At 37.8% G+C, this 13311-nt stretch overlaps 1 long non-coding RNA gene across 3 annotated transcripts in view; it reads right to left on the bottom strand.

Moving 5' to 3' along the window:
* Window positions 1–13311, bottom strand: part of LOC107975956 (uncharacterized) — a 345182-nt gene that overhangs the window by 199468 nt on the left and 132403 nt on the right. The gene's annotated exons all lie outside the window — the stretch shown is intronic.

The raw sequence follows: 13311 nt of genomic DNA, 5'->3' as shown, positions 1-13311 counted from the left end.
GAGCATGAGGACACCAGGCATCCCTATCTTCCAAAGTCACGAAGGGGAACTGCAGTTGCTGCAAACTCTGCAAGTTCCTCTCTACTGACACATACAAGTCAAAAGGGCCATTTATGCATAAATCCAGACAGATTAATATTCTATGGGAATGGTAACCCCTGGATCCTGTAACTTGGCAGCCCCCAAATTGCCTGTGGTGGGAAGCTTCACAGCAGAGGTAAATCAAGGCTACTTTTATTATTAATAAGCTTCAAAAAGATCCAAATCCTTTATGGTAATTTTTGCTATTGTTCACAACATAGTCCTGGATCTCCCTCTGAAATTGACCCAATAGTCCCATAGGCAGTCCCATAGATTCTCATCCCATTGCTGTCATGATAGAGGACGGCTCTATCTTTAATGTATCAGTTCATTCCTAGAACAAACCATCTATGGGATAAACATAGAAATTGACCCTTCTGTTGTTAAAGCTTGAAACTTCTATTTGTTTTATCTGAGTTCCTTCCTGATATGGTTTGGCTGTGTCTCCACCCAAAATCTCATCTTGAATTGTAATCCCCATAATTCCCATAATCCCCACTTGTCAAGGGAGAGACCAGGTGAAGGTAATTGAATCATGGGGGTGGCTTCCCCCATGCGGTTCTCATGATAGTGAGTGAGTTCTCACTAGATATGATGGTTTTATAAGTGTTTGGTAGTTCATTCTCCTTCCTGTCGCCTTGTGAAGAAGGTGCCTTGCTGCCCCTTCACCTTCTGCCATGATTGGAATTTTCCTGAGGCCTCCCTAGCCATGCTGAACTGTGAGCCAATTAAACTTCTTTCCTTTATAAATTACCCAGTCTCGGGTGGTTCTTCATAGCAGTGTGAAAACAGACTAATACACTTCCTCAGGAAAAGACATTCAGGCCACTCCAAAAAAGTATCACAGAACTAAAACTCACCAGATCACCACACCAGATGCCTCCTTCCGCACCCCTCGCACCCAGTTCCTGTTTTTTTACATATTGCTACATTTCTTCCCTGCTATATAAAGCCCTAGTTTAGTCAGTCAGGGAGCTGAATTTGAGACTGAGCAACCACCTCCTTGGCTACAGCACCTGATTAAAGCCTTTTTCCTTGGCAATACTTGTCATCTCAGTGATTGGCATTCTGTGCAGCGAGGAGCAGGACCTAGACCAAACCCCTGCTGTTTCAGTAACACCTCTTGGACTCTACCTCTCCATTCTGATCATAGCACCAATTCCTGAGAACCTTTGGTTCTGAAATCCTGCTCCAAGCTCCCCTCTCCTCTCCTCCCCAAGTTCTACTCACTAACCTTGCATTATGCAGATGGTTAAAACGCCCAAAAAATTAGGATGGAGTTCTACACTGCAAATACTGATGGGCTGTCTTTGTTCTTTTATGTTGTTGTTACCTTGCTTCAATGAAACAAGGTTTGCTCCTCAACTCTCATCCCATTGCCGTCGTGACAGAGGACAGCTCAGTCTTTAATGTATCAGTCCATTCCTAGAACAAACCATCGTCCCACAATTTCACTGTCCAAAGGCTCTTCCCAAGGCAGTGTGGCACAGTTGCTAACCTTGGAGTTGGGTGGTCTGGGTTCAAATCTCATATCCACTACGTATAAGCACTGGCATTTTTGGCCAGTAGTCATGCTTCAATATTCCCAGCTAAAAATGTAGATGATAGTAGCACTATCTACCCCATAAGGCTGTTTTGAGGATTGATATGGTTTGAATCTGTGTCCTCACACAAATCTCATGTCAAATTGTAATCTTCAGTGTTGGAGGAAGGGCCTGGTGGGAGGTGACTGGATCATGGGGGCAGAGTTCTCATGAACAGGTAGCACCATACCCCATTGGTACTGTATGAGTTCTCATGAGAGCGAGTCATTTAAAAGTGTGTAGCATCTCCCCTCCTCCTCTTTCTTGCTCCTTCTCCAGCCATGTAAGACATGCCTGCTTCCTCTTCACCTTCCGTCATGATTGTAAGTTTCCTGAAGCCTCCCCAGAAGCAGAAGCTGCTGTGCTTCCTGTACAGCCTATAGAACCATGAGCCCACTAAACCTCTTTTCTTTATAATTACCCAGTCTCAGGTATTTCTTCATAGCAGTGCAAGAATGAACTAACACAGGGATTACATATATATCCTATAGGCCAGTGTCTGACACATATCTATCAATATTATTCTCAGGTTGGAGTTTTACTGTAAGATTAACTTGGCCAAAATTATATTCCTAGAACAAGTGAGCATCTGGTTACCACTCTTTAGTTCCCAAGATGAGTAAATTCCTTCCTTGTCCCTCTTCCTTTCCCAGCTTATAAGATACATCATTCTAGATTATGCCTTTGTTATTTTCTTTCCCTATTGATTACTTTTACTTAAAATTGAAATTATTTCTTAATATTATCTTTCTGTTGTTAAGAATATCCATGGCATTCTTCTGTGGATCTGGGACTATGGACGCTTTGTCCTTCATCCCCTACTGTGTTATTTCTAGTTCACCCTCTCTGCTTCAGTTCTTTTTTCATTGGCTTCTTTTTTCAGTTACAATGTGCCCAACCTACCCCAGCCACCGACTTTCAACTCCTGCCACAGCCAGGAAATTATCATTTCCCCTTATAGTATTTTATTCATGCTTTTGAAATATAGAACTGACTTTTTAAAAACCACCCTTACCATACTTAAAAAAAATTGGTACTATCCATTGATATTTTAATCAAGGACTCCAGGTTGTTCCCACATTTAAAATCACTTTTTAGAACATTAGATAGTTTCTGAAACTGGAAATAAAAAGATAAAATTTAGGCAAATTAAGTACTGAAATAAAGAAACCAAACCACATACTGCAACATAAGGACAGGAAGATGAGGACTGTATTTTAGATTCCCTCTAAGATACAGCAAAAGAAAAGTGACATGGACTACAACAACTTAAAATGTATCAATAAACATTACCTCTGAGGGTCACTCTGACTTAGATTCTGTTTCTCCCACCAGCACGTTATTGGAAGGCATTTTCTCCTGATTTGTAACTTAAAGGAACATGTTCCTTTGGGGAGAAAAGTATGGAGAAGATGCAATTTGGGGAGAGCACATTATTTCTAAGAACTTTGCAGAGCAATGAGTTGCTTTGATTCACTCATGAGTGACTCATCAGTAAAACTCTTTAGATCCCAGAATGTCCAGGTCTATGGTCTAAAACTGCCCCCAAAGAACTTTTTTCTCCTTCAGCTTCCTCTCATTTGAACTTTTGCCCACTTGTCTCCCATAGCAGTGTTTTTCAGACATACTTCTCTTAATAGGCACATCCCCACTGCCATGCCTTGGTATACCAAACCATGATGGGCATGGGTTAGGAATGATGAAAACTGCCTGGGAGAACAGCAACTTGGACCTGTACCCCAAAACAGATAGTCAGTTTGGAAGTATGTTCACACATGATCAATGTGTGCCCATGCCTATTCTCCCCCAACCCCTACCACTACTTTGTAAGGAACTTTTTCATTTTGCAGTAGACGAGGAGTAATCTTGGACCCTGGATTAGTCACCTAGTTCCATCGGGAAATGCTCCCAATGCACCACGTTATTTTTCAATTAATAGAATCTTTCTAAGAAGAATGAGATTGAATGGGTAATAAGGAAGGTTAGTTTCCTTGGGGGGTGAGAGGGGAATATTGGCAAGAGCCAAGGTATACAATAATTGGAATTTGAGACCTGATGGCAAACTTAGAAGGAAATATGAGAAAATATAAATGTGAGATGCTAGATATTGGTTTGTACTGAGACAGTAATAAATAGAAATTAGGCAAGGATTTCTTAATTAACAAATGAACATGGAGAATCTGGGCCCTGGTAGACAGTTGAAGGTATAAAGAAGCAAGGGAGCTCTGTAAAGCCATGAGGCAGAATGGAGTGTGAGCAATGTGTAAGATGATAAGTAATAATTGAGGACAGACTTTAGCAGCTGCATTAGTTTCCAATTGCTGCTGTAACAAATTACTACCAACTGGATGGTTTAAAATAACACAAATTTATTCTCTTACAGTCTTCAAGGTCAAAAGGTCTAAATGAGTCTCACTGGGCTAAAATCAAGGTGTTGGCTGGGCTGCATTCTTTCTGGAGGCTTCAGGGTAGAGCCCATTCCCTTGCCTTTTCCAGCTTCTGGAGGCTATCAGCACTCTTTAACTGTGGCCTTTTCTTCCATTTTCAAGGTCAGCAACGGCCAGTCGAGTCTTTCCCACATCATATCATTCTGACAGCCCTCTGCCTTCTTTTTCTACACCTAAGAACCCTTGGTTACCTTGGGCCCTCCTAATTAATACAGGATAATGTTATTTTAAGGTCAGATAACTAGCAATAATTAATTCTACCTGCCACTTTAATGCCCCTTTTGCATGTAAAGTATATATTCACAGGATCTGGAGACTGGGGGCGCATCTTTGGAGGAGGGATCATTATTCTGCCTACCACAATAACCCTTTTAAAAGCATTAAGAGAATGATGATTGAGTGATAGAAGAAAATCCATATGCAGACAGTAGGGAAATAAAAACCCAAAGTGTAACTCAAGAGTCATCTTAAACTAGGAGTTACAAATTTATATAACTTTAAGGACTAGCTCCACAGAGGAACTGTATCAGAACACACATTATGTTCTAACTGAGAATCATTTTAATGTCCTCCATTGAAGGGAAGACCTGGCCTCTTTGGTATCAACCTGTTAATTGGGACAAAACTCTTGAACAGAGAGTACTAAATCCACTCATCATTCAAGGAATAATTCAAGCACGACCTTCCTTAAGGCAGAAGCTCTCCCTACTCTCCAGGCAAAATTAATTCTCTTCCTTGGATCACTGTCCCTTGTGCTCTCCTTTCTAATGGCACTTATCATTCTGTAATGTAATTTCCTGTTTTTATGCCTGTCTCCCTACTGGATGATGAGGTACTTTTGAGGACAGGGACCATGACTTACACAACTTTGTATTCTAAGCACCTACCACAGTGACTAACATAAGGAAGATAGTCAATGTGTGTATTGAATGAAAACCTGTGGGGTGAATCAAGAGGATTCTAAACTTTAGTCTTAGAAAATAAAACTAGATGACAACAGCTTTCAAATTAGAACAGTGCACAATAAACTTCTAGGTTCTGGGGATGCATTTGAGAGAGGCAGGTAACTGGTAGAAACTAAGAAATTAAGAACATTTTCCTCTAATTGACTGCAGATTTAAAAAGCAAGATCAAAACACAGACAAGAAAGTTTACCTGCTATGATTTTATACATTTTCTACCACATTTAGCATATAAATGAATGGTACCAAAAAAAACCACCAAAACTACAGTTCCAGGAAGAGGACTAGGATACTATATAATTTGTAAGCAGACATAACTTTCAGTAAATTGATGATATACATTTAAAAAATGTTTTTAGACACAATTTTGCATTATACTTTATGAAAAAAATTAACACTAGTACAGCTGACTAGGAAGGAGAGAACATTTCTGAACTGCTTTCATCCTCCCTAAAAACTCAAGATAGATTTTGAAGTTTCATGACTTCCAAGTTACACTTGGGAGAAAAGGAAAACTAAAACTCCAACCTAGTTCTCTGAAAGAGGACATAGAAAGGAGAGACCAAGTAAAGACAAGAAGATGTAGTCTAATGTGCTTTCAAGTTTGTTTTTCCTCACTTCAAAATCTTTTCAACAAAATCCTTTTCCTTCCATACCTACTATATTAGTCTATTCTCACCCTACTATAAATAAATACCCAAAACTGGATAACTTACAAAGAAAAGAGGTTTAATCAGCTTGTGGTTCTGCTTGCTCTACAGGATTCTGCTTCTGGGGAGGCCTCAGGAAACTTACAATCATGGCAGAAGGGGAAGGGGAAGCAAGCACATCTTCACATGGCCAGTAGGAGAGAGAGGGGACAGAGGGTACTATTCACTTTTAAACAAGCAGATCTTGGGAGAACTGTACAAGACAGCATTAGGGAGATGGTACTAAACCTTTAGAAACCACCCCCATGATCCAGTCACTTCCCACCAGGCCCTTCCTCCCACACTGGAGATTACAATTCAACATGAGATTTGGGTGGGGACAAAAATCCAAACCATATCACCCATCAAGAACATGGTTGTTTTATTCCATATGTACTAGTCATTAAAAGTAGAGAAAACCAAGTGATGTAACAATTAAATAAACCTAAAGCTCAACACTGGTAAAGACTGATACAATAATTTGGCAATACCATTCTTTTTCAGTAAAGTTTGTTTTAATCTTTGTTAAAGGTAACTTTATTTCTGATTTCCACTTATGAACCAAGGAAATTACAGTAAAGTTATAGTAGAGAATTAGTAAGCTCACTTTTCTCCTCCTACTTATCATGACATACCATGAGCAACAGCCAGTTAGAAATGGTAAGTGAATGTGGGGACCATAGGCAAAACAGGGTGGGGTTCCAGGAGCAGAAAGATGGTAAGACTATGTGTGGCTAAGAAAGGTATGCAGAATTGGGAAGGAAAAAACAAATGAATGTCATTCAAAAATTTATGGTATTTTAAGGACAGGCAAAGAAAGAGGAATCCAATAAATCAATTGATAAGGATAAACTGAGAAGGTAGGAGGAGAATTATGAGAACAGTGTCAAGGAAACCATCAAGAAAAATATTTCAAGGAGCTAGTCAACAGTAGCACCAAATGCTGCAAGGAAAACAACATATGGTAAGGGAAGTAAGTGAAATAGACCAAATATTTCTATTGTCCATAGCACACAAGTAAGAATTAGCTTCTAGAAATATTAGAATCTTTCTCCATAAAGTTTACTTTTTAAGCATAGAGTCCTCTCTCAGATGCCTTCCTTATCCCAAATACATACATTCAAACATACACATACCTGTTGACACTTCACTAAAAATAAACTGGGGTCAGTTTTGATAAATGTTCATATAGGTAAGAGGAAGATAGAAAATGCAACTCTTCTTGTTATTTTCATTTTCATAAAGATCAGTGAACTAATTGGCTCCATTGATTTGGAAAAAGAAGCAACCGAAGCATTCAACCACAAAGCTGAGGGTTAGGACATGGTTAGCTGACAGCAACCCTGCCGTTTTTAGAGCTAGACAAAAGATTTTACCAGCTAATCAAAGGTAAGTTGTCTTCATTAGGTAAATCTCATTAAATTCAAGTATCTCAGAATATAACTTTCACTGAGTTTGAAGATCTAAGGCCATGGATTACAAGTATTGTGCCAAAGGGAAACAGAAAGCAAGAGGGAAGATAAAATTAATCACTATTTGTAAAGCATTTTATATTCAATACATGATGAAATAGAAAAGGCGGGTATTATTATTCTGGTTTTCATATATGGAGATAGTCTCAGAAGTTACATTTACAGCATAACCACATTATGCTGCCTTGTAAGGAGAGGGATAGAGCTGCAGATGGCATCATGATGACAATAGCAACACAACTAAGAATCCTTGAGGAAGAGCTCTATATCAGTCAAGTTTCCAATGCATATGAGTAAGTCTGAATTACTGAGGAATTCATATAGATGGGCATGCATTACAACAAACAACTTAGGAAAAAGGGTGAGTGACATGCTGCAGCTGACTCTCACTGGCTGACCAGAACCTACTGTGAGCTTCTCTTCCCAACTCTGTGTTCACTGTCATCATGTTGGCAGTTTGAAACCAGCCATAATGGGAATATTTATATCACAAAAATTAATACACATTACAATAATGGCTACTTTTGGTTTTCAGAGAAACAGTTGTAAATATCTACTAGCATATAACTGCGTATATTCCATTGTTCACACATGATCAAATTTATGTGCTGATAAATATAAAAATTAAGACTTGAATAGTTTGCAATATAATGTACTGCCAACACAATGGCTTAAGTAACTCATAATGCATAGAACATATATCTCTTTTCAAAAGTGTGTGTGTGTGTATATATATAAATAAAATATATATCTGATGAACATACACATATATATATATATTTTGAGACGGAGTTTCGCTCTTGTTGCCCAGGCTGGAGTGCAATGGCTCACCACAACCTCTGCCTCCCAGGTTCAACTGACTCTCCTGCCTCAACCTCCCAAGTAGCTGGGATTAGAGGCATGCACCACCATGCTCAGCTGATTTTGTATTTTTAGTAGAGACCAGGTTTTTCCATGTTGGTCAGGGTGGTTTCGAACTCCTGACCTCAGGTGATCTGCCTGCCTCAGCCTCCCAAAGTGCTGGGATTACAGGCGTGAGCCATCACACCCAGCCTGTTCATCAGATATTTATACAATTTTAGAAAAAAAATATTTTGTATTTGTTCTCAACCCTTCTGTTTACTGTGTCAAGTTATTTCCAGGTATTATATCACTTTATATTTTTACTTAAACAGAAAAGCATAGGGATTACCCATAGATACATTTTGTGGCGTGTTAGAAAAAGATCAGATGGGTCATAGCTGGTTGGGGGTCTCATCACGTATCTGCAGCTTCATAAGTGTAGCATTCGAACAAGTCACTTAGTCTTTCTGGGTCTCAGTTTTTTCATCAATGAAATGAATTACTGACATTTTCAAGTCATGTTCCATTGACCATTAGAGGATTGTGAATTTTTTTCCAAAGAATCCTAAAAAAAATTGTCTTAAATATCATTATTTAAATAAATTGTAAATGTTTTAAAAACTTTAATTAAAAGACTAGCACACCCAAATATGTCATACACCAAATGGTAATATATTAGAGACTATCAACTCATTAACTTGTACTGTCACTTTAACTTGTTTTTTGGCAGACATTAGAATGAATCTCCCTCTGGCGTATCTGTGTATACACTTAAATTTTGAGGCATCTTTGATTAGGATAATTATAACTCTGCACTGTTTTTGTTTTGTTTTGTTTAATTTAAAACTCTTGAACTCTTCAACCTCCTCCACCACCAAAAGAATATGCCTGGGCTAGCTTGACTGGAATACAGCCCAGTTACCGCCACGTCCCAGCTAAGGCCAGCCTCGATCAGCCAATAGCCTTCCAGCCCTCCATGTGAGCATGCCCAGCCCCATTCAGTAAATCTTCAGCTGACCATAAATACATGAGAAGCCTGGCAGAGACCTGTCTATCCCAGCACAAGTCAGCTGAACACAACAGAATCATGAGCCAACTGAATGTTTATTGTTATGTAAACTGTTATTTAAAAACCTCAAGCTAGTTTATTTCTGCTTTGATAAAAATTAGACAAACAATTATGCTACCTTAGCAACTGTGTCATGTTGTTAATGTGTCATGTTATAAATATTATGCTGACTGTAAGATTTCAGTTTCTTTCATCTAAATTTAATATTTATAGTAAGAAATAAGAATAGTAGCAATATATTCATCACAAGTCCATATAGAAACAAGTTTTTCCTCTCAGTCATCTTTCAAATTTCTAGATCAGTTTAGTTTCAACATTTTCAAGATTCTTTTGAACTTAAGACATAGTCAATCATATTACACACATCCAACATCTTTTTTCTTTCTGTGTTTCTTACTTTTCTTCCCTCCTTCCTTCCTTATTGAAAATCCTCCCACTTCATTTTTTTCTTGTCATATTGCACTGGCTCAGATAACTCCTAATTTTATTTAAAAAATGGACCTTCAGATATTTTCAATGTCTATATTTTTATCATAAGCTGAAGCAGTTATAAAGTTGTAATTTCCAATGTTTTTAAAACATTGACATAAAAATAAACCTGTTACACAGCCAATAAATAAATAAACTGTTACACTAATGTACAGTGACAGAAGTTAGGAAAGTCAAACCATGGTACCTTTGGAGAGAGGTTAATGACCATGGGGTATCATGAGGAAGTCTCTTGGCATGCGGACTCAATCTGGGTTTTAAAATTATATGGAAGAGTGTTAAATTCATTAAAAGTTATTGATTTGTACAAGTAATATTTTTCTACATTATTCTATGTATATTCCAATGTAAAATTTCCCAAAATATTTAACATTATATTTACATAAATATCACTGTAATCAGTTTAACTGTTAAGTAACTTTCTTGACATAGATGATAGCCACTACATGCACTTTTTAGCAAATATCTGTTTGCTATTTTATCAAATATCTATTTGCTATTTGCTATTTTATCAAATATCTATTTGCTAGTTGCTATTTTAGCAAACAGCAAATTTAGAAAATATCTTTTTTAGTAGTCACAATTCTACATCATTCCTTTTTATTCATGAATTCAAATTTCCAGTTCACTTGCCTCACAACATTTTATCCTATGTAATATGTTTTCAAGTTTCAAAGTTTTTGTGTATTATCTTGACATACTTCTGTGTGAAAAAAGAAGATACGTTAAATAAAAATGAATTAAAATTGGTAAACAAAATACAAGTTATTTTTATTTCCTATTACCAAAATACTCTATCTATTAAAGTTTTCTGCTAGGTTTTTTTGAGTGGTAACTCATTTGTATGAATATAAGCTCAAGAAAACATATTCATATAAGTAAATATATGAAAATAAAATAAATTTTTTAAAATAATATTATACAATTCTTTGAAATATATATCCCCCCCCAAAAAATCTTATAGTGACCTATGGCCATACATTAATAAACTCTTAAATTTGATTTTAAATTTGTTTAAAACTAGAAAACACCTGACTTGCAAAAGGATTTATAACCCAGTCAGCTGTGTCATTCACTTTTCAATTTTTGGAAAGTCAAAAAGGTTTTTAATCAAGATTTTTCATAAAACCACAAATTATAAGTATTTCTCTCTCAAGTTACAGTACTTTGTTTAATGCAATTATAGTCAAACGAGGTTGAAAAATGGAAACATAGTTACTTATAATAACCATTGTCAAAATATTTTTAATAAAATGCTTTTTTTCACTTTTTTTATTATATGAGTGGAACATGCAGGTTCGTTACATAGATATACACGTGCCACGGTGGTTTGTTGCACCCATCATCCCATCATCTACATTAGGTATTTCTTTTAATGGTATCCCTCCTTGCCCCCAACTCCCTGACAGGCCCCAGTGTTTGATGTTCCCCTCCCTGTGGCCATATGTTCTCATTGTTCAACTGCCACTTATGAGTGAGAACATGTGGTGTTTGGTTTTCTGTTCCTGTGTTAGTTTGCTGAGAATGATGGTTTCCAGCTTCATCCATGCCCCTGCAAAGGACATAAACTCATTCTTTTTTATGGCTGCATAGTATTCCATAGTGTATATGTGCCACAATTTCTTTACCCAGTCTAACACTGATGGACATTTGGGTTGGTTCCAAGTCTTTGCTATTGTGAATAGTGGTGCAACAAACATACATGTGCATGTGTCTTTAGAGTAGCATAATTTATAATCCTATGGGTATATACCAAGTAATGGGATTTCTGGGCCAAATGGTATTTCTTGAGGAATCACCACACTGTCTTCCACAATAGGTGAACTAATTTACACTCCCACCAACAGTGTAAAAGCCATCTGCTGTTTCCTGACTTTTTAATGATCGCCATTCTAACTGGCATGATATGGCATCTCATTGTGGTTTTGATTTGCACTTTTCTAATGACCAGTGATGATGAGCTTTTTTACATGTTTGTTGGATGCATGAATGTCTTCTTTTGAGAAGTGTCTGTTCATATCCTTTGCCCACTTTTTGATGGGGTTGTTTGTTTTTTTCCTGTAAATTTGTTTAAGTTCCTTGTAGATGCTGGATATTAGCCCTTTGTCATATGGATAGATTGCAAAAATTTTCTCCCATTCTGTAGGTGGCCTATTCACTCTGATGATAGTTTCTTTTGCTGTGCGGAAGCTCTTTCGTTTAATTAGATCCCATTTGTCAGTTTTGGCTTTTGTTGCCCTTGCTTTTGGTGTTTTACTCATGAAGTCTTTGCCTATGCCTATGTCCTGAATGGTATTGCCTAGGTTTTCTTCTAGGGTTTTTATGGTTTTAGGTCTTCTGTTTAAATCTTTTTTTTTTTTTTTTGAGATGGAGTCTTGCTCTGTTGCCCAGGTTGGAGTGCAGTGGCACAATCTCGGCTCACTGCAAGTTCCACCTCCTGGGTTCACGCCATTCTCCTGCCTCAGCCTCCTGAGTAGCTGGGACTACAGGCATCTGCCACCACACCCAGCTAATTTTTTGTATTTTCACAAAAAATTTTCACCATGTTAGCCAGGATGGTCTCGATCTCCTGACCTCATGATCCACCCACCTCGTCCTCCCAAAGTGCTGGAATTACAAGTGTGAGCCACTGTGTGTGGCCCTGTTTAAATCTTTAATCCATTTTGAGTTAATTTTTGTATAAGGTGTAAGGAAGGGGCCCAGTTTCAGTTTTATTCCTACGGCTAGCCAGTTTTCCGACCACCATTTATTAAATAGGGAACTCTTTCCCCATTGCTTGTTTTCGTCAGGTTTATCAAAGATCAGGTGGTTGTAGATGTGTGGTGTTATTTCTGAGGCCTCTGTTTTGTTCAATTGGTCTATATATCTGTTTTGGTACCAGTACTATGCTATTTTGGTTACTGTAGCTTTGTAGTACAGTTTGAAGTCAGGTAGCATGATGCCTCCAGCTTTGTTCTTTTGGCTTAGGATTGTCTTGGCTGTATGGCATCTTTTTGTGTTCCATATGAAATTTAAAGAAGTTTTTTCTAATTTTGTGAGGAAAGTCAATGGTAGCTTGATGGGGTGTCTCCTGAATACAGCACACTCCTGGGTCTTGACTCTTTATCCAATTTGCCAGTCTGTGCCTTTTAATTGGGGCATTTAGCCCATTTACATTTAAGGTTAATATTGTTACGTATGCATTTGATCCTGTCATTATGATACTAGCTGGTTATTTTGCCCATTAGGTGATGCAGTTTTTTCACAGTGTCAATGGTCTTTACATTTTGGTTTGTTTTTCAGTGGCTGGTACTGGTTTTCCTTTCCATATTTAGTGCTTCCTTCAGGAGCTCTTGTAAGGCAGGCCTGGTGGTGACAATATCCCTCAGGATTTGCTTGTCTGTAAAGGATTTTATTTCTCCTTCACTTATGAAGCTTAGTTTGGCTGGATATGAAATTCTGGGTTGAAAATTCTTTTCTTTAAGAATGTTGAATATTGACCGCCACTCTCTTCTGGATTGTAGAGTTTCTGCAGAGAGATCACCTGTTAGTCTGATGGGCTTCCCTTTGTGGGTAACCCAGTCTTTCTCTCTGGCTGCCCTTAACATTTTTTCCTTCATTTCAACCTTGGTGAATCTGACGATTATGTGTCCTGGGGTTGCTCTTCTCGAGGAATATCTTTGTGGTGTTCTCTGTA

The sequence above is a fragment of the Pan troglodytes genome, chromosome 6, assembly GCF_028858775.2.
Source record: "Pan troglodytes isolate AG18354 chromosome 6, NHGRI_mPanTro3-v2.0_pri, whole genome shotgun sequence".
In the NCBI taxonomy this organism is placed as follows: domain Eukaryota; kingdom Metazoa; phylum Chordata; class Mammalia; order Primates; family Hominidae; genus Pan; species Pan troglodytes.
Note: the sequence above shows the minus strand (reverse complement) of the source record. Positions and strands in the feature narration are given on the sequence as shown.